The sequence below is a fragment of the Nelumbo nucifera genome, chromosome 8 (assembly GCF_055504915.1).
Source record: "Nelumbo nucifera cultivar China Antique chromosome 8, China Antique-T2T, whole genome shotgun sequence".
Classification (NCBI taxonomy): domain Eukaryota; kingdom Viridiplantae; phylum Streptophyta; class Magnoliopsida; order Proteales; family Nelumbonaceae; genus Nelumbo; species Nelumbo nucifera.
In genome coordinates, this window is record NC_142656.1 from 41,114,149 (window position 1) to 41,119,316 (window position 5,168).

General features: G+C 36.2%; 1 non-coding gene across 1 annotated transcript; it reads left to right on the top strand.

The window, feature by feature from the left end:
• Positions 1-3,544: 3,544 nt before the first annotated feature.
• Positions 3,545-3,651, top strand: LOC148789933 (small nucleolar RNA R71). The gene has a single exon (XR_016079920.1). It is a non-coding gene; the product is annotated as a small nucleolar RNA R71 (small nucleolar RNA).
• The last annotated feature ends 1,517 nt before the right edge of the window (positions 3,652-5,168 follow it).

The window sequence follows — 5,168 nt, forward strand, 5'->3', positions numbered from 1 at the left end:
CTCCTAATTGCATTACGCATAATAACTCATAGACAATATGAAAATAAAAACAGCTTGGCTGAATTAAATAAAAATCAATCCATGGTCGTAGTTAGGCTTTCCACAGCCCTAGCTACAAATAGATTAGTTCATGCTAAAGGAAATTAAACAAACAAGGTATAAGAAAGAACTCATGATGTCGCCCCTTGAGGTTGAGATCGATGAACTTCTTCTCCTTGCCGCCGCCTTCCTCCTTTTCTCCTACTACGTTGCCGACTGCCTTCTTGATGACTGAAGCTCTCTTGAGCTTTAGGAGGAGGGGCTGTTTCCAACTCCTTTTTGGAGTTCTTTCTCAAAAATAGAAAGTCCTAATTCCTAATGATTAGTTTAGATCTAATCCTATCCTATCTCTTATCTGGTAATCTCAATCTCTTTTATTTTTCTAGAATTACAACAGAAAATTAAATCTAATAAGACTCTTTGTAGTTTCCTTATTCTTGTATTCGTATTGGGCTTCTACAGCAAATTGGGCTTCCCTACAAATTTTCTCATACTTCGGCCCCAATTTTGACTTTGATACAGTCCGATTCAATCAAAACTCAAAACATAAAAGTTGTAGAATTTTTTCTTGGCTTTCCAATTCATCTTGAATCGTCTCAATCGGAGTCCAGATGGGAGAGTTATGCCCAGATTACTATGCAGCGCCGAATTATGCAAAATTACCCGATTAGCCTTGTTTTTCTCCTGACGCCTTCTTTCATGCCCTGAATCGAAATACAAGAATAATGAGTCCAATTAGGTACTAATTAAGTATAAAAGACTGAATATTTAGAGATAAAAATATAATAATTTTTATTCTCATCAAATCCCCCCACACTTAAACCTTGCCTGTCCTCGGGCAAAACAAAATTCAAGCAAAAATAAAACAAGAACAAACTAACTATCCTATTGATTTTTAAACTCAACTCTCCTTCATCTTTCTCCACAAATATTCTAGGTTAACTATTGCAAACTGCTAAATTAACACAACCAAGTCATACACAACTCATTCATCAGTCAATCCAATTTTTGCTATTGCAATCCCGGTAGTAAATTAGGGGAAACCTCTCTTTTATTTATTTATTTTTTCAGGAGTGAGTACATTTTATGCTCCGTCTCACTTTTGGATCACCCGGCCAGTAGGTGCATTTTATGCTCCATCCTATTGTTGAATTTGCTGGCTAGTAGGTGCATTTTATGCTCCATCCTACTATTGAATTACTTGGTTGGAAGGTGCATTTTATGCTCCATCCTATCAATTGTAGCAATGGTAAAACAACAAACCCATTTACTTAAACTTGAATTTAGGACTAGCTTAACTGGAAATAGCTTCAGATAAGTCATGTACTCCTTGATCGTACCTCATTACTAGGAAGTTCACAAGAATTTTCCTAGAACATTGTTTCAATTGATTTCAAAAGAGTTGAGGTTTTGATTTTTTTTTTGTTTTTTTTTTTGAACTGAAATAAAATCTTATACTCTCCCCCCCCCCCCCCCCCCCCCCCCCCCCCCCCCCCCCCCCCCCCCACACTTAGTCTACGTATTGTCTTCAATGTAAGGTAAAAAGACAAGGTGAAAATAACTAAACTATAGAAACAATAAGAGAAAAAAGAAGAAAAACAAACTTCCCTATTTTTAATCATAAACCGGATACTCCAGGTCTTGTAGTTGCAACTTCTGATGTTTTCCCCTTTCATCCATCATGGGTGGGTTTAAATCTTGTATAGGGGCCTGCACAATAGATGGGAGGAGTTCTGTGTGAGCTGGAGGTGTTTCAATGGAAGGTCGCAATTGCTTGGTAGAGGTCGGTCCATCCAATGGTAAAAATTTTCCTTGTCTTGGCTTGCACCCTTCCTGACCGGCCTCCAAATAGTTCAATACCTCCTTAACTTCCTCATCCAAGACCTGTACATTTTTACAAGAATTAAGAATGCAGCTTTCTAAAGGATCATCTAATTTAGATGCGTTAATTTCAGCTGCCCATACATCAATGCAATCAATTGCATATATTTCATGTTCAATTGTGTTGGGATATTTCATTGTTTTAAATACATTAAACATCACATCTTCACCATTGATTCTAAGAGTAAGTAGACATTTTTACACATCAATTAAAGCATATCCAGTAGCAAGAAAAGGTCTCCCTAAAATCAAAGGCATTGTCCTATCTTCCTCCATATCCAATACAATGAAGTCAGCAGGAATAATAAAATTGCCCACTTTGACTAAAACATCTTCTACTATTTCCCTTGGATATTTAATGCTTCTATCAGCTAATTGCAGGGTAATAGTAGTAGGTGTTAGTTCATGCAATCCAAGTTTTTCAAAAATAGAAAATGGCATTAGATTTATACTGACACCTAAATCGCATAAAGCTTTCTCAAACTCAGTATCTCCTATGGTGCAAGGAATAGAAAAACTCCCTGGGACCTTGAGCTTTGGGGGCAATTTAATTTGAAGAATTGTTGAGCACTCTTCGTTTAGTTTCACCATTTCGCATTCCTCCCATTTCCTTTTATTTGACATCACCTCTTTCAAGAATTTGGCATATTTTGGCATCTGCGACAATACATCAAGAAGAGGAATGTTAATATGTATTTTTCTAAACACCTCTAAAAATTTTTCAAATTGTTTATCCAAGTTAGCTTTCAAAACTATTTTTGGGTAGGGGAGAGGAAGTTTAATGGCATCTAAATTTAGTTTAGGTGTACTCCCTTCAATCTCCATTTGTGAATCGGCTACCTCAACTTTTTGATCATCATCATTAATCTCGCCAACAGTCTTTCCACTTCTTAAGGCAATGGCATTCACTTGCTCCCTTGGGTTTTTCTCTATATTACTAGGCAAACATCCCTCTCTTATATCTAACAGCATGCTCACAATCTGCCCCACTTGAACTTCTAAGTTCTTAATAGATGCCTTTTGATTTAAGAATCTCTTCTCATGATCTTGGAACTTTGCTTCAGCAGTATTAATGAACTTAGAAATCATGTCCTCTAAATTTCCCTTCTTCTCTTGTGGGGGCGGCTGTTGTTGAAATCCCATGGGTGCTTTTTGTTGGTTGTTATTCCATGAAAAATTCGGATGACTCCTCCACCCTGGATTGTATGTACTCGAATAAGGGTTGAAATTTGGCCTGCCACCATGAGAAACAAAATTAGCACTTTCATGTGAAGCAAAAGGATTACCTACCTAACAATCAGAATTTATATGTCCCAATTGGCTACAAAGATCACATGAATTATAAGATGACATATTTATTGTTGCAACACTAAGATTGTCTAGTTTTTTATTCAAAGTAGCAAGCTAAGTAGATAAAGCTGAAAAAGATTGTAGATGATGCACTCCCCTTCGATCAGCTCGGTCATTATTCCATTGATAGCTATTTGATACCATCTCTTTCACTAGATCATAGGCTTCCTCTAGAGTTTTCCTCATGATTGTGCCTCCTGCAGCTGCATCAATAATGGAACGATTAGATGGAATAATACCATTATAAAAAGTTTGAATTTGATGCCAAACTGGTATTCCATGGTGAGGACACTTCCTAAGCATCTCTTTAAATCGTTTCCACGCCTCATACAAAGATTCCCTCTCTTGTTGAACAAAAGTAGTGATATCATTGATCAATTTTGCTATTTTAGAGGGAGGAAAATACTTAGCCAAAAATTTTTGAGTCAAGTCGTTCCAAGTAGTGATACTTCCTGCAGGGAGTGAGTTGAGCCAATCCTTAGCACTATCACGTAATGAGAATGGAAAGAGTCTAAGCCTAATAGCATCACCGCTAACTCCATTATGCTTGAATGTGTCGCATATTTCCAAGAAGTTAACAAGATGTGCATTAGTATCATCACTCGGCAACCCACTAAACTGAATACTCATTTGGATCATTTGGATAATCGCATGCTTGATCTCGAAATTATTGGCTTGAATCGTTGGCTTGCAAATGCTAGAAGTAGCCCCATCAATTGTTGGACAAGCATAGTTTAAAAGAGTTCGATTTGCTTTGTCTGCCATCTCTTCCTCAACTTCTTCTGCTAGTTTGCCTCCTCCAACCCTCTCTCTCTCTTTACTTTTGATGGCTCTTTGCAGTATGCGAAGGGTTCTCTCTATTTTAGGGTCAAATTTTGCTAGTTCTTCGCCTCTAGTGCGTGTCATACACTAACTAATTTGAACACAGCAAGAATTTGAATACATTAAATAAAGAGTAAAATCCAAATTAACCAAGGTTAACAAGTTCTAATATTATTTTAGGATTAAATCCCCACCAGCGGTGCCAAAAAACTTGATAGCTATAATTATATAACCCTAGCAAGTGCACTAGTTATCAAGTAGTATAAAAATATCGTTCCCACGAGGATTTAACAAAATAAGTATTAGAACTATAGCTTCCCTCAATTATTTGAACAACCGAATTCTAACAATAGGAACTATTGAAAATTAAAGATAGAAAAAGAAAGAATAGAAATAAAAACAAAGGCAATCAACGACTGAACTTGCAACGATTTAATTGAAAGCGCTAGGACTATTGGTCCACCTAACCATCCCAATGAACATCAATTTATTAAATTAACCAAGATGATTTATTATTTTCATAAGCTGAAGTCTTTCTTAATTTATCTGATATTCCCTCCCAGGATATATCAGACCTACTTCTATAAAGTAACCCTTCGATCCCTTGATTAGAGTTCTCGAGATAGAAAGTGCATTAAGTTCTACAAAAAACCTGTGTCATCAGATGAATCATGTATATATATTCCTATATACCATTCAATTCACACTATGAATTATTTAATCTTTTATATGAATTCCCCTTCCGGTTCATTCATATAAACCAAATCAACTAGGAGGTGGCCAAGCTCCTAATTGCATTACGCATAATAACTCATAGACAATATGAAAATAAAAACAGCTTGGCTGAATTAAATAAAAATCAATCCATGGTCGTGGTTAGGCTTTCCATAGCCCTAGCTACAAATAAATTAGTTCATGATAAAGGAAGTTAAACAAACAAGTGTTAGACAGTTGTATGCCCTTAGCTCCAATCAGAATGATGTACATTATGAATTTATTGTAAATGAATAAAGTACATATTTTATTCATGTTCCTGTGGTGTGTTTCTGTGTAATACTCTTAAACTGGACACTTAT